General features: G+C 43.4%; 2 long non-coding RNA genes across 3 annotated transcripts; both read left to right on the top strand.

Moving 5' to 3' along the window:
* The first annotated feature begins 5,106 nt into the window (after positions 1–5,106).
* Positions 5,107–7,360, top strand: LOC139830757 (uncharacterized). Of its 2 annotated transcripts, none has more exons than XR_011744232.1 (3): positions 5,107–5,331; positions 5,954–6,025; positions 7,195–7,360. It is a non-coding gene; the product is annotated as an uncharacterized lncRNA (long non-coding RNA). The 2 variants fall into 2 exon arrangements; XR_011744233.1 differs by lacking the exon at positions 7,195–7,360 and adding an exon at positions 6,718–6,783.
* A 13,135-nt stretch (positions 7,361–20,495) lies between these two features.
* On the top strand, positions 20,496–21,918 carry LOC139830367 (uncharacterized). The gene is made up of 3 exons (XR_011742276.1): positions 20,496–20,572; positions 21,623–21,669; positions 21,760–21,918. It is a non-coding gene; the product is annotated as an uncharacterized lncRNA (long non-coding RNA).
* The last annotated feature ends 3,354 nt before the right edge of the window (positions 21,919–25,272 follow it).

The following is a 25,272-nucleotide window of genomic DNA, read 5'->3' on the forward strand; positions in this document are numbered from 1 at the left end:
GACACTCTTTAGATTAGTCATAGTGGAAAGTAACATAGAGTAGTAACATACTCTATGTTACCACCTTTATAGAGTGATGTTTTGGCTCCTGGGTGCATATGCTCCCTTTAGTTTGAACTGCGACTTTAATACATTTTGAAATGTCAAAAAATTTCAAAAAAAAAATTTATGTGTACATCTTCACATGCTAAGTGCGATCAAAATATTTCCATGAAAAATCAACTTGTAGTTTGAGCTGTGTAAAAAAGACAAAATTTAGTGCTGAAAATCAGGCTTTTTGTGAGACTTATTTTGTCTTTTATTGATCGATCACAAAAAATATCGTTTTTTTGCGAAACTGCACGAACGCACATAGACTGTCGAGATGTACGTGCGAATTTTTTTTAATTTTTTTTAACAATTAAAAATATGTTTTTTGGGTGGAGGGAGCATATGCACCCAAGAGCCGAATTGAATTTCCGAACCTTTATAGTGTAGTAACATCCAAGTGGTATACTTCCCACTAACTAGCTATGTTACTATATAATGCATACATCCAACAGAAATTCAATTCGGCTCCCGTCCAAGTAGTATCATAGAGCAGCAGCCAGCCGATGTGGTCGGCGGCATGCTAGGGGTGCGGGTGGCGAGGTGGCGCCGGCGCAGGTGACTTGCCGGCGAGGGCGATGACGGCCGGTGGAGGGGGTCGCGCGAGAGAGGGAAGACGGCGAGGAAGAGATCTCGGGAGCAGGGAAGGAGGAGCCGGTGGTTGGGGAGAGCGGCCGGCGGCGGACGCGGTTGGGTAGCCGGGATGTTGGGCGGGCAGGGTTATGGCTCTGGCAGTGAATGGGTGACTCCAGGCCATGACGTCGGGAGGGGTGAAGGAAGGGATGCTGGGCGGTGGTCTGCGGCCGGAGGGTTGGCCGGATCGAGCTGGCCAGGATCTGCCGGAGACGGTGGGGGTGGAAAGGGGATCGACGGTGTGGGTGGGAGGTGAAAGAAACGAGGAAGTGGGCGGCCTAATTTAGCAGATACTATTTCGGACTCGAAAATATCTGTCTTGCAGCGCGGCAAACCAAATCCAAACTAGTAGATTGTACCGAATGAGACGGAGGACGATGCCCTACAACACCCGCCGACGCCTCCACCTCCGCCGTTCAACCCGTGGGCTCCTCGACTTTCACCACCGGCGGCACCGTCGTATGTTCCGCCGATTGCCAACTGGCCGTGGTAGAATACCAGAATTCGTCGTGCTCGACGACGACGACGAGGAGTAGGCTAGGGTAGCAGGCGGTACATGTGCCTTTTAGTATTTATATATTTTTATTTTCCTTTATCCAATATGTAAATTATGTTTATGTTTGAAAGAATGCATAACCCAAAAAAATTGCGCCGTGCAGCTGGGGGCACCCAGCGCAAACAGACGCGCGGTCGATTTTGACCATTTTGACCGACGCAAACGGACGCGCCCGCGGCCATTTTAGACGTTCGAAATGCGTCTGGCCATTAGAGATGCCCTAAGCCAACATTACGCGCCCTGTTCATTCCTCACCTTGTTGCGTCTAAACAAATCTTAAGTGACGTAAATGTTGCTACGCCGCTTTACGTATAAAGTAAAGTTGAATTTAAAAGAGTTTGACTCGAAGCTAAAGGTATAATTACCCATGGATGGAGGGAGTTTGACTCAAATTTTGTTGACTTTAATAACTAAACTTAAAACGCGATCTAGTTTTTTTTTTTTTTTGAGATCAAACGCGATCTCCTTGTGAGAGCACGGATGTGATCAGTGCTAGCTTTTGGACTTCTCCGACTTTTATTAATCTTACGCGTGCGTGCGTGTGCATGCGCAAAACACAAGGAGAAAGTTAGAGAGTCGTCCCTTGATAAACACGTACAGTACATGCAGCGGGGGTCTCCAATTTTTCCCGTCGCCTCGCTAAATGCGCGGCATCCTCGATTCACTCTCCATCTAATGACACACTACGGAGAGCCGTCTCCCCGGATCTCCTTTCTTCCTCCATCGCCCGCGTTGGCCGCCATTCGCATGATTCGTGTGGTCGAATGCCATCCTTGTTCTAGCTAGTGGTCGAATGCCATGCATGATTCGTGTGGAGTGAATCTCATCTTGATGCATGTTGTCCTCTAGCTACTAGTAGTAGCTACTCCCCCTTTCCAGGAATAAGTGTACTTCTATCTTTCTTCTAAATTAATCTTATTTGTATTTGATCAACTTTATAGAAATAAGTACCGACATATACGATGTCAGATTGGTAGATTACGAAACTAAATTTGAAAATAGATCTAGTGACATGAGGTTAGTGACGTAAATGTTGTAAAGTAAAGTTAGGGTTTTTTTTAACAAGGAGAGCCCCGAAGGGCCTGAAAGCTTATATTAAAACACAAAGAGTGGAGGTGTACAATATTACACAAGACCCCAAAAGATTGAGAAAATAATACATAGGTCCCCGATTTATGTGGAGGAGACCTCTCTGGAAGATCTGAGAAGCAATCAAGTCCCTCCCTATCTCCTCTGCCGACCCAGAGGTCAGCTGCACCGTCGCCGAGCACCGCCGCGGGGACGGAACCACTTGCTTCAATGCCGGCGTTAGGCGCGGCCGCCGACCTAAAAGAAGGCCTCCGATGGAGGTTGAAATGACGCCGGAGCTCACAGGATTTAACAGACTACATGCAGCAGTCGAGATGAAGCTCGCCGAAGTTGCTTCCAAGCTTCGGAAATCCTGCACAGGAATTCTCAATAGCTCCGTTGATGTCGAGTAGCCCGCCTTCTAGCACAACACTCCTGCCACGGGTGGGAGAAGGCGGGCGAAGAAGTTCGGAGAAGCCAGGATTCGGCACAAATTGGCCGCAGAAGCCAACGACGTCGCCACCGTCTTCATCTTCCTCCTCGCTGCCAGGTCGATGTCGAGGACACCGAGGATGCAGCTCGCGCCCAGAGGTGCTTATTACCGAGGGCCTCGGCAGGAGGAGCATGCGATTTCCACCCCCACCCGAGGGGCATAATTGACATCGCCGGTGCCGCACCTAGTCACCGGGAGGAAGAGGCCCTGCTCCTCTCTCGAATCACAACCGCCCGAAATCATCCTTCCCCACCCCTCACCACCTCGGCCGGGCGGCGAGAGAAGGACGGAAAGAGTGAAGGGGTGTAAAACAGAGAAAGGGAGCAAACCTTGGGCTTGTTGATATGAAAATATAGTTTAGGTCGATTCTACTAGTACTATATAAATTATATATTGTAGATGTCAACTTTTTTTTCTTTCTAAATATCCAATCAAATTTTATTAACTTTGACTAGACTTAAAACACGATCTAATTGTGAGCGGAGGGGCCGGTAGTTTTGTTTTTTAATTCGATGATGGCCGGTAATCTAAACTTGCTAGCTAAAACATCGTCCGATTAACACATGCAGCGGGGGCAGTTAATAATAAAGTCTCCAATTTTCTCCGTCGCCTCGCTAAACGCGCGGCAATCAATCTTTGATGAGCACTATTTACTTACTTTCTTCCTCCATCGCCCGCGTCGCCGGCCCCCGCATCCCCGCGCCGGCACGGCGGCACCCACCCACTCGAGTCCCTCCTCGCGCACGGCCGTATCCCCGGCCACGGTCATATTATGCTCGTCCGCGGCATCAGCGCCGCTCCAGCTGATCGATCGATCACCCGGGTAAAAGGTCGCCGGCATGGAGGCCTTCCAGCGTCGACGCACCTCGGTCAGCCCCTCCCCTCCTCCCTCATCCTATGCCCTTCGTCTTCAATCGCCGATTTGCTCACGCCGGGCTCATCCCCTTCCCTTAATTTGGTCCGGACTTAATTCGAACACCGACCCACTTGGAGGGGGACGCGCGCGCAGGCTGCCCAGTCCACTCCGGTCTTGAGCTAGCTCAAGGGAGACGTCGACCAGCCCCGCAACCGCAAAAGGTATTTTCTTCCCTCCCCACCCCCTGCCTCCTCTTCTCGTACGTGTTACAGCCTAGTTAGATTCCCACGATTGAATCATCCGGCTAGCTGCCCATCCGTCGTGCTCCACGGTGAGAATGCAAGAGCAGTACTAGTACCGGGTAGGCGGAACCTGCTAGCATGCAAGTCTGGCCATCACGATTTCCTTTCTTGTCCTTTTCCCCTTTTGATGCTGAAAACAGAGGTTGCCAATGCTATCCGTGACAAGCATGGTGAAAAGTTCGTGCCGGACCTTCCTCTGGGGCGGGAGATGGAAGAGCTGTCCTCGCTTCCCAACACCCCGAACTCTAACACAGGAAGCATGATCGAGTGGAAAATGGTCCCAAGATCAGTCCGACGTCTTCGAGTACGCCAAGAGCCGTTAATTACATACCCACACTCATTGAAGGTGATGAAGCTAGCCGTCGGTACCATAACGGTGGACGCGAGTTCGTTGAACAAGTGCTGCAAGTTATTGTTTGCAAAGAGTTCATTTTTGATCTTCTCTAAAGCTCGAAAACATATTAACTAATGTATTGCATTTGTCGAATATAATTGGATATGTACGGTATAAGTGGCATTTCAAATCAGCAAGTATTTTCCAAAAATGTGTATAGTAACTCTAAATTGCCTTGTGCATAATGTAAGATGTGCTGAACTTGAGTGATCTCGTACCTGGTTGATCAATGTGACGTAGACCAATGATAATTTAAGCCGCTAGGTATTTGTTGTCTCTGTATCAAGCATGTATAGAGAATTCATGCCTAACAAAGGAACATATATTTTTTTCCAATATATTATTGTGTTTGATGACTTCCTGGTTCGGTTCATTTAGGGACTGAATTTGTTTTGAGGGAAGTCAGGGTGCAGTGTAGTTTGCTTGCCATCACAACCTTCTATTCTCTGTAACAGGAGGCTTGCCTATGCTGAATGAGCACGGTGCGATCTAGACAGTTTAACATCATGTTCCTTTTTCTTGCAGCCTTTTTGAGCTAGCATTTTCAAATCATAGTGCACTATTTTTGTGCACAGGAAGACCCCGGGCATGCCCATGATGGTCAAGACAGCAAGACCCATGGGTAAGTCTTGGTGCCAATTTTCCAGTGTAGAGTGAGCGAGTAGTAGTAGGTGTAACCGGCGATTTTGACCCTACTGTATTTCTCATGCAGGACTGCTCATGCTTTGAAGCCAAAGACTTCACTCCAAGAGCATACTACGTTGCGAGCAATACCAACTCAGAGTGCCCTGAGGAGGTCGAGGCGTTGTCGCAAACTCAGAGAGCATAACCTTACGCTGTCGTGTGTGGTGTTGCGGTGGATGGACTCCGTTGCGCGCCGTGGGTCAGTACCATCTTCGGATGGCTTTGGTTAAGAATTTGCAAAGTTGAGATGTTTTCTTGGTATGGCTTTACTTGATTTCTGTTGTTTTGCTCTTCTTCGCTCTAGACTATCAAGTGTAGGTAGCTTGTGCTATGTGATGATAAGCTAGCACGCAGTCTTACTTGTCTGTTCTTTTTCTTTTTGTGGGGAGTAGGCTTGTCTTGCTTGGTCGCAAATTGACTCCTCCTAATATCTAAATCACTTCTACCATTCTAAACCTTTTGGACATACATACATATATTCTGCACATTCAGGTTCATTTTATCTGTTAATGTTCCTCCAGATTATACCCTGCTAGTATATTACATGATGATTATTAAATAACTGATTTTGGATTCCTCTTTTCCACCATGAGTGTATCAGCAGTGTAATCTATTCAGGTTCATTCTATATTATTAAATGATGGATTATCCAATATCCATTAACTCCTATCAAATCTATTAATTTGTACTAAATAAGTTATGTAGCTTCTAGCTCTTTTCATGGAACCTGAATAGATGGTACTCAAGTAAAATAATTTATTTTGTCAAATGGTCATATGTACGACAACTTGATGCTTTCTTGTTTTTAGTTCAGCTCATCTCTCGCTTCTTGTACACTATTTGGTGCAATGTTTTTCTAATCACACCATGTTCCTTGCAGGTTGCTTTGGCTCTTGGGGATGCGAGGCAGCAGCATCAACAAGAGGCAAGTGGAGTTAGACGTGGCTTGGAGGTACCAGCTAAAACCTCTAGCTAAAACCTCTGGCTTGAAAGTTCTAGTGGCCTAGCTTTTTCTTAAAACTCAACTTACATGCTCACAACAATGCCCTCCAGCTCAAAAAAAGCCCTCTGCTATTAACTTCCATCACCTTAAGTGATTCGTTTTCTCCCAAAATACTGGGTAAAAGGAATCTGTTCATGCTTTGGAAGGGAGTATTTTCTAGATATTTTGCATTCCTCCTATGTAGTTGGCAACTGAATTATGTACAGGAGATGGTCTTTTTTATTTTCTTTTGACCTGGAAATGGTATATTCACTTTATACTAGTGATGTGTGTGTTGAATTCGGAAGGCTGGGAGTTTGACCATTTTTATCAATAGAGCTACTGGACATTTATATGATTGATGATATCCTTTGCTAACTAGTACTAGAGATGATTTTCACAATTTAGACTAGGCATGATTTACATATGTCCTCGTAGTTTCGTGTCAAGCTACTTTCCGTCAAGACCTGAAAGCATTCCTTGTTAGGAAAAAATTACCTTTATGCATTTCCAGCTTTATGGGTGTGCGTAAAGCTTCGCAGGCTAGATAGTTCTACATTTGTTGTAGTTCCAGCTTATAATAGACAACAATTTTTCTACATGTGCGAATGAAATCTGAATCAGACCAGCTCTAGTGTTTGATAACTTGATCAAATTGACAGGTGGATAAGGAACCTTGGAGGAGTAGCTTTGAGTTATTGCCTGGACACAATCAGAAATACTCCCTCAGTCTCTTTTAATTGACTCGGATTTAGAACAACTTTGTACTAAATTTGAGTCAATTAAAAATGACCGGAGGGAGTACATAAGAAGCTGGTATAGTAACCGGCTTTTACTTCTTGGTTCTTTTCCACACGATAATTATACAATCCCTGGTCCTTTCACACTACATGACATGAAGGTACCAGCTTAGGTGAGGTCATGTAGTAAGAAACGATGGTAGCATATTCATCGTTAGTCTTGCATCTTAGCGAGCATCCCATTCGAAGAAAAAATATTTATATTTTTCATACTCTGCAATAGATAAGCACAAGTATTGCAATTCAATGCAGGAGTTTATTTTTTGTTCATCATCCTATAGGAATACAAATATGCTTATTTGCGGACTAAAGCACGACCAAAATTTGCGCTTTCTGCAGCTTTTCACTCTCCAAATGTTACCGGGATAAGTGTTGGACAAACGAGAACACTCAAGCTATTCTTAGTTAGCTTCAGTGAATTGTATATCATGCTTTTCGGTAAATATTCAACATGGATTGATACTTTGTTCATTAAACATGTATATGAATCAAGTGCATTTGGATCTTTGTCTTGCTCGTGGTTTTATTTTAAAAAAGGCTCGTAGATCTAGCAAATATGTTTGAACAAAGCAACCAAGTACGTTCAAAGCATCAAAACTGTTCAATTCTGAAGCTTTGTTTTTGTTTTCATCGTAAATTTTCGAGTTAGAAATTTCCCTGTACCGAAGCTTTGTCGTTGTAGGGTTACGTATGCTCCAAGCTAGGATACATCAAGCTGCTAGCTTAGTAGTAGCACGTGCGCAGCTGAGAAGCGTGCCCACGGTATAGGATTCAGGAGTGAGGCATGCATGAACGAAAGCAATAAATAATTTAATTGATAGATGGATTGATATCGATTGATAGGGAACGGGCATCAGCAAGTCTACTTGTTGTTGACTTGGATGAAAAACCATATAGAGAATCCAATGATCTTATTTTCTTTTCTTTTTTGGTGATCTTCGCTTGATGTAAGGGCAGAAAATAGCTATGTAATGACTTGCAGTGGGGTTTGTCTATGCAATACTCTCTATTGCCAGTCCCCCTTTTGTACCTCCAAATTGATTTGCTGTTAAAAAATTGTACTAAAATATCTATGTACACTATGCAATTACTTTGAGTTGTTATCTGCACAGTGTGCACCATGATCGCCAGGGGATGTTTAACATTCTTTTGTTTTGTTATTTTTTTATCTACTCATTCCTTGTCTCTTTGCACAATATGTTCTTACGATCCACAGTGCTCAACTTGCACGCTTGCACCTAAAAAGAAAGATTGGTGTATATCATATATCTTTCCCTGGGTTGTTAATTCATATTAACAAATCCCTTGCATATGATTTGTGCAGACTAGACACATGTACCTGATTAAAGATGCAATAGTAGTAGTAAGACCTTGTGTATAACTGCTGCCATCACGGGAACAATTAATCACCAGTTCACCACCAAGTAGAGAGAGAATTTGTCTTTTTCAAATTTCAGAGCTTTATTGTCACTTCTTGCAAGGAAATTCCTGGGAATAGAATGTTAATACCTCCAGTTTGCTGCCATAGCTAAGAGTTTTCTGCATTCATCAAGCATGACCATTTCTTGTCATGCAACGACTGAAAACTGTGAAACCAAATATGTCCTGTCTACAACCTGGCAAGAAAGATGCTCTAATGTCACTTGAAACAGATTTGACAAGAATTTGTCTTAACGGCGAGGGACGCCCTCTCCTAGTTCTTCAACTTCTGCACTTCAGTCCAATTGATTTCATGAGCTTATGAAGTTCAAATTTAAATCATGGAAATCGAGGGTGCATCCAGATACCTTTCAACTATTGTCGTGGACTGAATTGTTTTGTGCGGATTTATTCATGATTTAATATGTTAGTGATTTGAACGTAGTATTTCATAAGGTGGGGATTCCCACGAAAATTACCAACACTCAGACTATTACCATTTGTTAACAGGGAAAAACTTTTCTTATAGTATGAATCATACTTATCCTGCAACTCTTTTGAAGAATGTGTATCAAACCATGAAATAAGGTACTCCTCATTCCGTGAAGGATGTTTCAACTTTATTTAGGTACTCATGTATATAGACGAGTTTTAGGTAGACTCGGATCTAGACAAAGTTGAGACATCCTTTTCGGGATGGAGGGAGGAGTAAAAGATAAGCCTACTGTTAAAGACCTGATTTTATTGGCGAATAAGTAAATGTGGACAATAAATACCTAAGATATCTTAAGTTAGAAAGCATACAATGGGCTATCGATCCCAAACCTTGCATGACATCAACAGCTGAGATTACAACATTCTTAAGACTAACTGCATCCGCCTGTTAATATAATGGCAATACCATTAGTCACAATCTCAAACGTAATTATTTGGGCACAAGTAGAATTGCAACCGCAAAATTATTCCAAGTTTAATCAATGCAGTTTTCACAAAGATACCCTTGCTCCTGATGTGACTGGCAGTCGCCGTTTGCTTGATTTTAGAGCTTCAGTTGCCCGGAATAAGAATAGACTATTCTCCTTTTCAAGTGTTGGCAATGTAGCTTGTTGTAGCTGATCTGTAGTAGATATCCATCTTTGAACCTTTCATGAACGAATCAGTAGCTATATGTGACATCTATGTTAGTTTTTTCATGGTTCTTCTTCTTGCACTTGATAGGAATCATCAGATCTGAATATTTGGACTATATAGCCATTTTGGCTAACATGCACTTGGGCTGCATTTTTTATATTTCTCATGAGAACAGATTAATATGAAGTTTTATTTATATGTTTGCTATAAGCTATAAGAAACTTGCTTGTGTATAGCAAGGATGACCAAATCAGTCCTCGTGGCCGCTATTTGGCACGGTGGAGCAGCTATTTGGCATAGGTCATACTAGATTTTTACTTGTGGGCTGAGTGCACTTATTGGATCAAACATGTTGCTTCATGATTGATTGCATATGCTAGATCCGCCTCTACCGTATGAGCTGTAGGTCGTCTACTACTGTTTTCCGATAACTTAATGGCTTGATCTAAACATGTATTGAGGTCTTTGGAACTAGTTTTGTTCTCAATGTACTATTGTTCAATGTCTGTTTGCTGATGTGTATATTGAGGTCCTGGAAAGCTAGCTATTGCATCCTCGTGCTTTTGGTTTGGGAAGTGCAACATTTGGTGAGTGTGGAGCGTTGCTCCATTTTACATTGTCTTTACCTGGGACCTCTTTATCTATATACAAATCAAGCAAGCTACATGTTGCATGTACATATCTTACTTTTTTTAGTTCTACACGTAGTTTGACATTGTCAACATTTACTTCGACCTTAGTTTGATTAATATGGTTTTTATTCAAGTTGGAGGTTTTCTCTAAGTCTTTAACTCATTTACCTATCAGTCTGATGAAAACAGTTTCTATTGTATAAATATTACTTCTTGCTGTAAAATTTAGTCGCCTTGTCTAGTTTCTAGTATGAATGTAATTACAAATTTTCAAGAAAGGGACACCATTTGGTTTTGCTTGGTCATAGGAATTGTAGAAATACTTTCCTTTTTACACTTGTTAGATTAGTTTTTGGTATTTTGGGATGCGTGAGTGTATTGGTTATTGATCTTTAGTGTATTATTTTTTGTCACTAATCACTTGATTCGATGTAGAAAAAGGAGTATTTCTTCTACCACCAAACAACTAGGTTAATTGTGATGATTAAAAAGAATCCGAGTATTGCCTTTTAAATTAGGAAATTTCCAGTTTCTTATATATTCTCTCGGCATTCATTCCCTTGATGTGTGTATGTAGGTGTTGTCACTTATAGAGGACGGGATGCCAAGCCGCTCGGCATGGTCTTGGTCATTGGATTACATGCATGTTACATATATATACATCATCATCAAGTTGTGTATTGTGCATCGTGATGATTCTTTTTTTGGGCTGACCTTCAAAGTGCATTGTTATTTGATTCATGTTCTTATTGCCATTGTTGTAGTCCTAGTGAATCTCGTCTATTTTAACTAAAAGATAATTGCTGGACCAGTGCTCCCTTGTGTCATGTGGGTCAAGTTTACTCCAAATTTATTCTTGCCAAAACTCATTTAGAACTGATATCATTTGTGTTTTTTTTGTGTAAGGATGTCGAGGAGGAGGACTAGATGATGGCAGCTGCAGCTGGATGCTTCTCGCAGCCTGATGATGTTGTTGGGTCCGACCCCAAACTCAGTCTGACCATGATGTCCAGCCCATACACAAGGTAGCTCGCCTCCGCCGCCACTTCAAGATGGCCCCTTTTTCTTGTTCTGGTGTGTCGTAGCTCATCATCTCATACTGCATGTACCTAATGGATGTTCTTGTTCAATGGCATGCAAAAAATATTCCTCTCAACTTGATGAACATTCTTTTATGCCCCTCTGTGATGCCTGGCCTGGCATAGTGTCTCTTGTTTATGTGTCGAGAGTTATTACGTGCAATGTTGCAATGTTGTCCGGTTTGGGGGCTCGGGCTCGCCGGGCAGCTCGGGAGCAGGAACACCTCGTGATGGAGAGAGACGGCTGGATCGAACACGAGATACGCGGCGGAGGAGACCCCCAGTGGCTCCGCGCTGGGACGGCGGCGGCGGAAGCGTCGCCGACCAGCGCGTGGCCGGGTTGTAGACGAAGCACGTGCCCTCGGTGGCCTCGCAGAGGAGGAGCCCGTTGCGGTGGTCCACAAAGGCGGTGCACCACGTGGTCGGCGCGTCGGCGAGACGGGCGTCGATGCCACCGCCTCCGCCGCCCCACGCGAAGAAGTAGGTGTCGCTGGGAGATTCTATATAGTGACATGTCTCATTCTGAATATTATCATGTAAGTTGCTGTGAAATCCTCGCTATCTATTAGATGTTTGCATATTAGTATTGTTGTGAGCTACAGGTTATCTCGTTATTACTATATGTGTCGTTGCCATGTCTATGAAGATTTGCTTGGAGATTATAGTGACATCCCTCATTCTTAGTATTATTATGGTAGCAGATGTCAAATTAGATGTTTGCATAGTTGTACGGTTCTGAGCTGCAACTGATCTGGTGATTATTGTATGTGTTGTGCATAGTTACCGTGGTGTCTTTCATTAATATAGTGTTTCTCCAAAGTGTCATGTTTTAGCTCGCGTGTGACTGATACAAAACAACTAATGTTGCATACATAAGATGAGATTGCAGCATAGATTTGAACCTTTCATAAACGAATCAGTAGCTATCTATGATGTCTATGTTAGTTGGTTCATGGTTGATTTTCTCGCGCTTGATAAGAATCATTCGAACTGAATATTTGCACTATATAGCCATTTTGGTTAACATGCACTTGGGCTACATTTTGTATATTTCTTAGTGAAGATAGACTAACATGAAGTTTTATTTATATGTTCACTATCAGCTACAAGAGACATACTTGTGTATGGGATGGATCGTGCTGCAATTTGGTACAATGGACCGGCTTGGGCTGTCACCCTTGCTGGCCGGAGAAGATGGCGCAAGATGAGGTAATTGAGGACTTGTCGAGCAGTGCACCATCAAGGTGGGGCTCATCGGGGGCCTTGCCAAGAAACTAATCTTTACGGTTCTGGTTTGCTATTCGAATTGCTCGCTAAACAGATATATAACTGTCCTAATCTTGTTAACATCTATGCGTAGTTCGTAGGTTATCATGATTCTTCTCATAACTTCACTGTAGCTATTTTGTTGTGACCTAATGCTGTTTGTACCCAGTTTTGTTAATTTGTGATGCTCTAGCTGCTAGTTTCCCATTTAGTAGGTTTGACACTAGTTGACGTCATGCTAATTTTGCATTGTTACTCGTGGGATGGTTGCACTTGTTGGAGCTGAGCTTGAGTACTAGATCAGAGTGGTTGCTCTTGTTTGATACAACAAACACAGTATTTGCCAAAGATAGATGGATTCTGTTTGCAACTTTATTGATGCATCAACTGATGGCTATCAAAAGATTGATTTCGCTCCTAAGATGTTGCAGATTTGTTGCCTTTGTGTCGCTGTTCAATTAGTATCCATACATCATGCCCGATGCATGCCTTAATCCTCATTTTGTGTTTCAAATAATTTATACATGTATCTACAAAGGCCTATTATAAATATTCATTGTGAATTTCGGTACTTAGGTGTAGTACTCTCCTTCTTAGCGACAATATCGAACTCGTGTCTCTTTTGGCTGACTAAAGGAATGCCATGCCAATTGTGGGTCAACCTCATAGTGCAAGTTATATTATATTTCTAGTGACAATTGAAATCAATGATATAGCTTAAATTCACATGACGCGTTGCTTTTGTAAAATTCGTTGTTGTGTATAGTCGAAACCCTCTTTTAAATTTATTCTTGTTAAATTTGCTCTGCTGACCATCATGTTTTGCTCTTGTTTGAAGATAACGATGAGGTCTAAATGGTAGCCATGCCTTGGAAGCCGAAAGACAAGAAGACACCATGTTCCTTGCTCGAGCTGGGGCCTCTATGCAACAGGTTTTCTTCTAGCACGACAGCTACACGATATATATGGTTACTACAATGCTTTGATTCGACGTCTCAGAAACATTCATGTTCTGCATTGACTTTGCTTGATGTTCTTTTTTATGTATTAGTTTTGTTGTATGCACCTTAGTGTCTTTTTTTAAGTATACGATCTGGATGTCCAATATAGGGCAAAGGTCATGGCTAAAATTCTAATACTACTGCTAATTAAACTTGTATTTGTTAATTAGCTGAAAAACTACTATTGTTTCTTGAAGAAAAATCATAAGTGGCGTTGATTTTTCTGGTCTTGCATTATTTGTCTATCACAAGCTAGCTAGTTTGTTTATCACTGATCAGGCTGGATTTATTATTTTGGCTATCCTCTGGACGAAGCTAGCGGGTTGTCACTGTTGCTTTGTCCTTTCCTGCTTATTGGTTGGTGTCGGCCCTGGGCTGCACTGATCTATTTTCTGCTATTGCCATTGTAGGTTATATGAGGCTGTGGTCGTCGTTTTTGCTGGCCTTTTCGGATTGAGCTGCGCTGGTTGGCTGCAGCATAACTCTAGGGCTTCGTGACCGAACACCTGTGTCTTGAATTCTGAAGGCTGGGAGTTTGACCATTTTTATCACTAGAGGTACTGGACATTTATATGATTGATGATATCCAGATCGTCTCTTTATACATGCGGTGTGTTGCTAGCTGCTGGATGCAGGGAAGTTGATCATATTGTTTCTGCATTTCTTATGGGCATGGAGGTTGTTGAGCTGCGGGAGGGCGAGAGATACTTTCTGCAGCTCGGCTGGTAAACATTGAGCCAGAACATCGACAAGCTTGCTTGCAGCAATGCAGGCATGGACGGGACGGTTGGCTGCGAAGTGGGATCAAGGTGCCCATGGCCATGGAGTGGACAAGCTATAGAGATTTATCCTTGAATGAAATGAAGCTGATGATGTTTGTATGTAAATAGGTTAGACTTGCTGGGCATAGAATTGGTGTGTCTACTGCTACGATTGTCGACTGAAGTCAAGGATGATTTTTGTAGAGGGATTTGATTTTTTGATGTGAGTTGTGTTTGATTTGGATGTCTAATAAATAGATTTACCCAAAACTGATTCTATACTGTGATTTTGAATATGAAGTGTACTGTGCATGTGCATTCAGTGTCATATCAGAATGAATTGGCTTTGGTTTAAATTACATAATGAATATGTGTGTGTGCTTGCAATTCGACAGCGAGGTCCACCTCCTGCACAACCACCTTGATATAATAGTAATAAGTATGCTGTTGTTGTTCCTTGTTAGCTAGCCAAAGCACCATGGATGGGTCGATTTGCTAGCTCGAGCGAGCGATCGCACACAGATTATTTTGGTTGGTTCCAGCTTGGGCGTAACTGAGGTTATATTCATTTTTATCTCACTAGACGGGTAGAGCAAGCAAATTATGTTGATTACCGTCAAGCCGCCTAGATCAGTAAACATTGTATATTCAATAAACTACCGAGTTGAGGGCAAGGAACATTGAGAAGCACACACGTGTATTAATTAATTCATCATTTTTAATGGATAATAAACGTGTTGATCAAAGGTATATTGGGGAACGGGGCAAATCAGATCAACATTGTGGAGTGGGTATAGAGGTAGAAACCGAGCCTCCTGGCATGCATCAAAGTAGTATGCCTAATAAAATAGAGACACCTAGTTTTTCGCTACGTTCTGTTTTATGAGGAGACTCAATCGTTGTGACTCGTCATTATGTGGACAATGTTTCCACCATCAAGCAAGGAAACGAAGAGTTAGGGAGAGTCTAACACCAAACTTTCACACCCGCGCGCTCATCTTCTTCCCGCCCGCCTCGGCAAAATTCGAACCAGCCGAAGCCCGCAGCTGCTCTATAAGTAGGAGCCCATCGCGAGGCACCACGTGCGGGAATCGCGTGTGACTTAGACTTTGACTTTTACTTGTCGAGGAGAGGAGAGGAGAGGCGGGCACCGTCGTCGTCGTCGCCGGCCGGCTGGCTGGACACAGATCGAGCAATGGAGGCGACCATGGACGTTGTTGTCTTCTCAATGGCCTGCGGATCCGTAGGATGCAGGCGAGCGAGGAGGCGAGCAGCGATCCATCCGTAGGATGCAGGCGAGCGAGGAGTCGATCCGTCCGTCGTCGTCGTTGAGGTATTTATATAAGAGCAAGTTTATGATACTGTCATGTTTTCATATAATTAAGCAGAATCAGCGTAACAACTTCGAATCACAAATCACAGATGCCCAGTCAAATTTTCTGCTTGTGCACACATGCATTGCATGGGCACCTGTTTAGTTGATGGATAACAAGTGGCTTCTGCAAACAAAATCGTAATTAAACAATAGGAATGCTGTCATGGACAGGAGGCACCAGACCAGGCTGCCAGGGAGGGAGGATGAACATATGATGGCCATCAAAATTATTTTTGATGGCCAATAAACACTTTTTTCAGATCTATTCCTACGATGCGATAGGCAAAGCCCACCAAACAAGCAGTGCAGCCTAGTGTACATGAGAGTCAGGTCATTTGTTCACAATTTTGTCGTCACTTTTCCGGCTCAGTTGTTCATTAGTAGTGCATGCGCATCGACGCTAGTTAGGGCATCTACTGTGACTCTGTAAGACAGTGATTGAGCGGCGTAGGTAGCAGCGGACTGCGGGGATCCAGAGTGACTCGGTCTAGTGAGCGGCGAGTAGCGACAGTAAGCCGTCCAGGGTTCCTAGGGCCCCAAATCCCCAATCCCTAGGCAGGGAGTCAAAAGACACACACATGTGGCCTACAGCTAGCAGTGGCTATCCGGCGAGGCGGTGACCTAGGCTCTCCTCTAGTCCCATGTCTTCTCCAATTTTTCGCTGCGCAAGCCCGCCGGGCAAAGCGCACGGCACAACAAAAGTGACGGGAAATTCATTCCCCAAATCACTTCATGGCAAAATCATTGCATCCTATTCTCCGTCAATACCAAACTTCCTAGTGTTACCAATTTGGTAGGATGAATAATTTAATCCACCATTGTTTACAAATTGCAATTTATCTAGGGGAAAGTACAATCGAGAAAAGAATTTGATTTTCCCTGCAGAAGAATTAGTTTGGTTTTCAAAAGAAAAGGATATGATGCAACTAAATGTTCTTTGTGCTCTATTTTAATTTGGCCAGCCCAAGATTTTCTTTGAAGCTCCTCCATTGCTAGGACCAACATCTTTATAGAAGGTAACCAGCAACTCGTTAGCTCCTCCATTGCTACTAGTATGTTCATGAGAAATTTGGAATTCGTGTTTTCATGAAAAGTAGTACTATCTCTATCTATAAAATGATGTCATAAATTTATGTAAATTTAGATGTAGACACTCTTTAGATTAGTCATAGTGGAAAGTAACATAGAGTAGTAACATACTCTATGTTACCACCTTTATAGAGTGATGTTTTGGCTCCTGGGTGCATATGCTCCCTTTAGTTTGAACTGCGACTTTAATACATTTTGAAATGTCAAAAACTTTCAATAAAAATTTATGTGTACATCTTCACATGCTAAGTGCGATCAAAATATTTCCATGAAAAATCAACTTGTAGTTTGAGCTGTGTAAAAAAGACAAAATTTAGTGCTGAAAATGAGGCTTTTTGTGAGACTTATTTTGTCTTTTATTGATCGATCACAAAAAATATCGTTTTTGCGAAACTGCACGAACGCACATAGACTGTCGAGATGTACGTGCGAATTTTTTTTTTAATTTTTTTTAACTATTAAAAATATGTTTTTGGGTGGAGGGAGCATATGCACCCAAGAGCCGAATTGAATTTCCGAACCTTTATAGTGTAGTAACATCCAAGTGGTATACTTCCCACTAACTAGCTATGTTACTATATAATGCATACATCCAACAGAAATTCAATTCGGCTCCCGTCCAAGTAGTATCATAGAGCAGCAGCCAGCCGATGTGGTCGGCGGCATGCTAGGGGTGCGGGTGGCGAGGTGGCGCCGGCGCAGTGACTTGCCGGCGAGGGCGATGACGGCCGGTGGAGGGGGTCGCGCGAGAGAGGGAAGACGGCGAGGAAGAGATCTCGGGAGCAGGGAAGGAGGAGCCGGTGGTTGGGGAGAGCGGCCGGCGGCGGAGGCGGTTGGGTAGCCGGGATGTTGGGCGGGCAGGGTTATGGCTCTGGCAGTGAATGGGTGACTCCAGTGCCATGACGTCGGGAGGGGTGAAGGAAGGGATGCTGGGCGGTGGTCTGCGGCCGGAGGGTTGGCCGGATCGAGCTGGCCAGGATCTGCCGGAGACGGTGGGGGTGGAAAGGGGATCGACGGTGTGGGTGGGAGGTGAAAGAAACGAGGAAGTGGGCGGCCTAATTTAGCAGATACTATTTCGGACTCGAAAATATCTGTCTTGCAGCGCGGCAAACCAAATCCAAACTAGTAGATTGTACCGAATGAGACGGAGGACGATGCCCTACAACACCCGCCGACGCCTCCACCTCCGCCGTTCAACCCGTGGGCTCCTCGACTTTCACCACCGGCGGCACCGTCGTATGTTCCGCCGATTGCCAACTGGCCGTGGTAGAATACCGGAATTCGTCGTGCTCGACGACGACGACGAGGAGTAGGCTAGGTAGCAGGCGGTACATGTGCCTTTTAGTATTTATATATTTTTATTTTCCTTTATCCAATATGTAAATTATGTTTATGTTTGAAAGAATGCATAACCCAAAAAAATTGCGCCGTGCAGCTGGGGGCACCCAGCGCAAACAGACGCGCGGTCGATTTTGACCATTTTGACCGACGCAAACGGACGCGCCCGCGGCCATTTTAGACGTTCGAAATGCGTCTGGCCATTAGAGATGCCCTAAGCCAACATTACGCGCCTGTTCATTCCTCACCTTGTTGCGTCTAAACAAATCTTAAGTGACGTAAATGTTGCTACGCCGCTTACGTATAAAGTAAAGTTGAATTTAAAAGAGTTTGACTCGAAGCTAAAGGTATAATTACCCATGGATGGAGGGAGTTTGACTCAAATTTTGTTGACTTTAATAACTAAACTTAAAACGCGATCTAGTTTTTTTTTTTTTTTGAGATCAAACGCGATCTCCTTGTGAGAGCACGGATGTGATCAGTGCTAGCTTTTGGACTTCTCCGACTTTTATTAATCTTACGCTATATGCGTGCGTGTGCATGCGCAAAACACAAGGAGAAAGTTAGAGAGTCGTCCCTTGATAAACACGTACAAGTACATGCAGCGGGGGTCTCCAATTTTTCCCGTCGCCTCGCTTAAATGCGCGGCATCCTCGATTCACTCTCCATCTAATGACACACTACGGAGAGCCGTCTCCCCGGATCTCCTTTCTTCCTCCATCGCCCGCGTTGGCCGCCATTCGCATGATTCGTGTGGTCGAATGCCATCCTTGTTCTAGCTAGTGGTCGAATGCCATGCATGATTCGTGTGGAGTGAATCTCATCTTGATGCATGTTGTCCTCTAGCTACTAGTAGTAGCTACTCCCCCTTTCCAGGAATAAGTGTACTTCTATCTTTCTTCTAAATTAATCTTATTTGTATTTGATCAACTTTATAGAAATAAGTACCGACATATACGATGTCAGATTGGTAGATTACGAAACTAAATTTGAAAATAGATCTAGTGACATGAGGTTAGTGACGTAAATGTTGTAAAGTAAAGTTAGGGTTTTTTTTAACAAGGAGAGCCCCGAAGGGCCTGAAAGCTTATATTAAAACACAAAGAGTGGAGGTGTACAATATTACACAAGACCCCAAAAGATTGAGAAAATAATACATAGGTCCCCGATTTATGTGGAGGAGACCTCTCTGGAAGATCTGAGAAGCAATCAAGTCCCTCCCTATCTCCTCTCGCCGACCCAGAGGTCAGCTGCACCGTCGCCGAGCACCGCCGCGGGGACGGAACCACTTGCTTCAATGCCGGCGTTGGGCGCGGCCGCCGACCTAAAAGAAGGCCTACGATGGAGGTTGAAAGGACGCCGGAGCTCACCGGATTTAACAGACGACATGCAGCCGTCGAGATGAAGCTCGCCAAGTTGCTTCCAAGCTTCGGAAATCCCAGACACGGAATTCTCAATAGCTCCGTTGATGTCGAGTAGCCCGCCTTCTAGCACAACACTCCTGCCACGGGTGGGAGAAGGCGGGCGAAGAAGTTCGGAGAAGCCAGGATTCGGCACAAATTGGCCGCAGAAGCCAACGACGTCGCCACCGTCTTCATCTTCCTCCTCGCTGCCAGGTCGATGTCGAGGACACCGAGGATGCAGCTCTGCGCCCAGAGGTGCTTATTACCGAGGGCCTCGGCAGGAGGAGCATGCGATTTCCACCCCCACCCGAGGGGCATAATTGACATCGCCGGTGCCGCACCTAGTCACCGGGAGGAAGAGGCCCCTGCTCCTCTCTCGAATCACAACCGCCCGAAATCATCCTTCCCCACCCTCACCACCTCGGCCGGGCGGCGAGAGAAGGACGGAAAGAGTGAAGGGGTGTAAAACAGAGAAAGGGAGCAAACCTTGGGCTTGTTGATATGAAAATATAGTTTAGGTCGATTCTACTAGTACTATATAAATTATATATTGTAGATGTCAACTTTTTTTTCTTTCTAAATATCCAATCAAATTTTATTAACTTTGACTAGACTTAAAACACGATCTAATTGTGAGTCTTTGTTTTTTAATTCGATGATGGCCGGTAATCTAAACTTGCTAGCTAAAACATCGTCCGATTAACACATGCAGCGGGGGCAGTTAATAATAAAGTCTCCAATTTTCTCCGTCGCCTCGCTAAACGCGCGGCAATCAATCTTTGATGAGCACTATTTACTTACTTTCTTCCTCCATCGCCCGCGTCGCCGGCCCCTGCATCCCCGCTCGCCGGCACGGCGGCACCCACCCACTCGAGTCCCTCCCGCGCACGGCCGTATCCCCGGCCACGGTCATATTATGCTCGTCCGCGGCATCAAGCGCCGCTCCAGCTGATCGATCGATCACCCGGGTAAAAGGTCGCCGGCATGGAGGCCTTCCAGCGTCGACGCACCTCGGTCAGCCCCTCCCCCTCCTCCCTCATCCTATGCCCTTCGTCTTCAACTGCCGATTTGCTCACGCCGGGGCTCATCCCCTTCCCTTAATTTGGTCCGGACTTAATTCGGAACACCGACCCAATTGGAGGGGGACGCGCGCAGGCTGCCCAGTCCACTCCGGTCTTGAGCTAGCTCAAGGGAGACGTCGACCAGCCCTGCAACTGCAAAAGGTATTTTCTTCCCTCCCCCACCCCCTGCCTCCTCTTCTGTACGTGTTACAGCCTAGTTAGATTCCCACGATTGAATCATCCGGCTAGCTGCCCATCTGTCGTGCTCCACGGTGAGAATGCAAGAGCAGTACTAGTACTGGGTAGGCGGAACCTGCTAGCATGCAAGTCTGGCCATCACGATTTCCTTTCTTGTCCTTTTCCCCTTTTGATGCTGAAAACAGAGGTTGCCAATGCTATCCGTGACAAGCATGGTGAAAAGTTCGTGCCGGACCTTCCTCTGGGGCGGGAGATGGAAGAGCTGTCCTCAGTTCCCAACACCCCGAACTCTAACACAGGAAGCATGATCGAGTGGAAAATGGTCCCAAGATCAGTCCGACGTCTTCGAGTACGCCAAGAGCCGTTAATTACATACCCACACTCATTGAAGGTGATGAAGCTAGCCGTCGGTACCATAACGGTGGACGCGAGTTCGTTGAACAAGTGCTGCAAGTTATTGTTTGCAAAGAGTTCATTTTTGATCTTCTCTAAAGCTCGAAAACATATTAACTAATGTATTGCATTTGTCAGAATATAATTGGATATGTACGGTATAAGTGGCATTTCAAATCAGCAAGTATTTTCCAAAAATGTGTATAGTAACTCTAAATTGCCTTGTGCATAATGTAAGATGTGCTGAACTTGAGTGATCTCGTACCTGGTTGATCAATGTGACGTAGACCAATGATAATTTAAGCCGCTAGGTATTTGTTGTCTCTGTATCAAGCATGTATAGAGAATTCATGCCTAACAAAGGAACATATATTTTTTTCCAATATATTATTGTGTTTGATGACTTCCTGGTTCGGTTCATTTAGGGACTGAATTTGTTTTGAGGGAAGTCAGGGTGCAGTGTAGTTTGCTTGCCATCACAACCTTCTATTCTCTGTAACAGGAGGCTTGCCTATGCTGAATGAGCACGGTGCGATCTAGACAGTTTAACATCATGTTCCTTTTTCTTGCAGCCTTTTGAGCTAGCATTTTCAAATCATAGTGCACTATTTTTGTGCACAGGAAGACCCTGGGCATGCCCATGATGGCCAGTACAGCAAGACCCATGGGTAAGTCTTGGTGCCAATTTTCCAGTGTAGAGTGAGCGAGTAGTAGTAGGTGTAACCGGCGATTTTGACCCTACTGTATTTCTCATGCAGGACTGCTCATGCTTTGAAGCCAAAGACTTCACTCCAAGAGCATACTACGTTGCGAGCAATACCAACTCAGAGTGCCCTGAGGAGGTCGAGGCGTTGTCGCAAACTCAGAGAGCATAACCTTACGCTGTCGTGTGTGGTGTTGCGGTGGATGGACTCCGTTGCGCGTCGTGGGTCGTACCATCTTCGGATGGCTTTGGTTAAGAATTTGCAAAGTTGAGATGTTTTCTTGGTATGGCTTTACTTGATTTCTGTTGTTTTGCTCTTCTTCGCTCTAGACTATCAAGTGTAGGTAGCTTGTGCTATGTGATGATAAGCTAGCACGCAGTCTTACTTGTCTGTTCTTTTTCTTTTTGTGGGAGTAGGCTTGTCTTGCTTGGTCGCAAATTGACTCCTCCTAATATCTAAATCACTTCTACCATTCTAAACCTTTTGGACATACATACATATATTCTGCACATTCAGGTTCATTTTATCTCGTTAATGTTCCTCCAGATTATACCCCGCTAGTATCTTACATGATGATTATTAAATAACTGATTTTGGATTCCTCTTTTCCACCATGAGTGTATCAGCAGTGTAATCTATTCAGGTTCATTCTATATTATTAAATGATGGATTATCCAATATCCATTAACTCCTATCAAATCTATTAATTTGTACTAAATAAGTTATGTAGCTTCTAGCTCTTTTCATGGAACCTGAATAGATGGTACTCAAGTAAAATAATTTATTTTGTCAAATGGTCATATGTACGACAACTTGACAGTTTCTTGTTTTTAGTTCAGCTCATCTCTCGCTTCTTGTACACTATTTGGTGCAATGTTTTTCTAATCACACCATGTTCCTTGCAGGTTGCTTTGGCTCTTGGGGATGCGAGGCAAGCATCAACAAGAGGCAAGTGGAGTTAGACGTGGCTTGGAGGTACCAGCTAAAACCTCTAGCTAAAACCTACGGCTTGAAAGTTCTAGTGGCCTAGCTTTTTCTTAAAACTCAACTTACATGCTCACAACAATGCCCTCCAGCTCAAAAAAAGCCCTTCGCTATTAACTTCCATCACCTTAAGTGATTCGTTTTCTCCCAAAATACTGGGTAAAAGGAATCTGTTCATGCTTTGGAAGGGAGTATTTTCTAGATATTTTGCATTCCTCCTATGTAGTTGGCAACTGAATTATGTACAGGAGATGGTCTTTTTTATTTTCTTTTGACCTGGAAATGGTATATTCACTTTATACTAGTGATGTGTGTGTTGAATTCGGAAGGCTGGGAGTTTGACCATTTTTATCAATAGAGCTACTGGACATTTATATGATTGATGATATCCTTTGCTAACTAGTACTAGAGATGATTTTCACAATTTAGACTAGGCATGATTTACATATGTCCTCGTAGTTTCGTGTCAAGCTACTTTCCGTCAAGACCTGAAAGCATTCCTTGTTAGGAAAAATTACCTTTATGCATTTCCAGCTTTATGGGTGTGCGTAAAGCTTCGCAGGCTAGATAGTTCTACATTTGTTGTAGTTCCAGTTATAATAGACAACAATTTTTCTACATGTGCGAATGAAATCTGAATCAGACCAGCTCTAGTGTTTGATAACTTGATCAAATTGTGGTGGATAAGGAACCTTGGAGGAGTAGCTTTGAGTTATTGCCTGGACACAATCAGAAATACTCCCTCCAGTCTCTTTTAATTGACTCGGATTTAGAACAACTTTGTACTAAATTTGAGTCAATTAAAAATGACCGGAGGGAGTACATAAGAAGCTGGTATAGTAACCGGCTTTTACTTCTTGGTTCTTTTCCACACGATAATTATACAATCCCTGGTCCTTTCACACTACATGACATGAAGGTACCAGCTTAGGTGAGGTCATGTAGTAAGAAACGATGGTAGCATATTCATCGTTAGTCTTGCATCTTAGCGAGCATCCCATTCGAAGAAAAAATATTTATATTTTTCATACTGCAATAGATAAGCACAAGTATTGCAATTCAATGCAGGAGTTTATTTTTTGTTCATCATCCTATAGGAATACAAATATGCTTATTTGCGGACTAAAGCACGACCAAAATTTGCGCTTTCTGCAGCTTTTCACTCTCCAAATGTTACCGGGATAAGTGTTGGACAAACGAGAACACTCAAGCTATTCTTAGTTAGCTTCAGGAATTGTATATCATGCTTTTCGGTAAATATTCAACATGGATTGATACTTTGTTCATTAAACATGTATATGAATCAAGTGCATTTGGATCTTTGTCTTGCTCGTGGTTTTATTTTAAAAAGGCTCAGAGATCTAGCAAATATGTTTGAACAGCAACCAAGTACGTTCAGCATCAAAACTGTTCAATTCTGAAGCTTTGTTTTTGTTTTCATCGTAAATTTTCGAGTTAGAAATTTCCTCCAAGCTTTGTCGTTGTAGGGTTACGTATGCTCCAAGCTAGGATACATCAAGCTGCTAGCTTAGTAGTAGCACGTGCGCAGCTGAGAAGCGTGCCCACGGTATAGGATTCAGGAGTGAGGCATGCATGAACGAAAGCAATAAATAATTTAATTGATAGATGGATTGATATCGATTGATAGGGAACGGGCATCGCAAGTCTACTTGTTGTTGACTTGGATGAAAAACCATATAGAGAATCCAATGATCTTATTTTCTTTTCTTTTTTGGTGATCTTCGCTTGATGTAAGGGCAGAAAATAGCTATGTAATGACTTGCAGTGGGGTTTGTCTATGCAATACTCTCTATTGCAGGTCCCCCTTTTGTACCTCCAAATTGATTTGCTGTTAAAAAATTGTACTAAAATATCTATGTACACTATGCAATTACTTTGAGTTGTTATCTGCAAAGTGTGCACCATGATCGCCAGGGATGTTTAACATTCTTTTGTTTTGTTATTTTTTTATCTACTCATTCCTTGTCTCTTTGCACAATATGTTCTTACAGTCACAGGCTCAACTTGCACAGTTGCACCTAAAAAGAAAGATTGGTGTATATCATATATCTTTCCCTGGGTTGTTAATTCATATTAACAAATCCCTTGCATATGATTTGTGCGCAGACTAGACACATGTACCTGATTAAAGATGCAATAGTAGTAGTAAGACCTTGTGTATAACTGCTGCCATCACGGGAACAATTAATCACCAGTTCACCACCAAGTAGAGAGAGAATTTGTCTTTTTCAAATTTCAGAGCTTTATTGTCACTTCTTGCAAGGAAATTCCTGGGAATAGAATGTTAATACCTCCAGTTTGCTGCCATAGCTAAGAGTTTTCTGCATTCATCAAGCATGACCATTTCTTGTCATGCAACGACTGAAAAGCTGTGAGACCAAATATGTCCTGTCTACAACCCGGCAAGAAAGATGCTCTAATGTCACTTGAAACAGATTTGACAAGAATTTGTCTTAACGGCGAGGGACGCCCTCTCCTAGTTCTTCAACTTCTGCACTTCAGTCCAATTGATTTCATGAGCTTATGAAGTTCAAATTTAAATCATGGAAATCAAGGGTGCAT

This window comes from Lolium perenne, chromosome 4, assembly GCF_019359855.2.
Source record: "Lolium perenne isolate Kyuss_39 chromosome 4, Kyuss_2.0, whole genome shotgun sequence".
NCBI classification, from domain to species: Eukaryota; Viridiplantae; Streptophyta; class Magnoliopsida; order Poales; family Poaceae; genus Lolium; species Lolium perenne.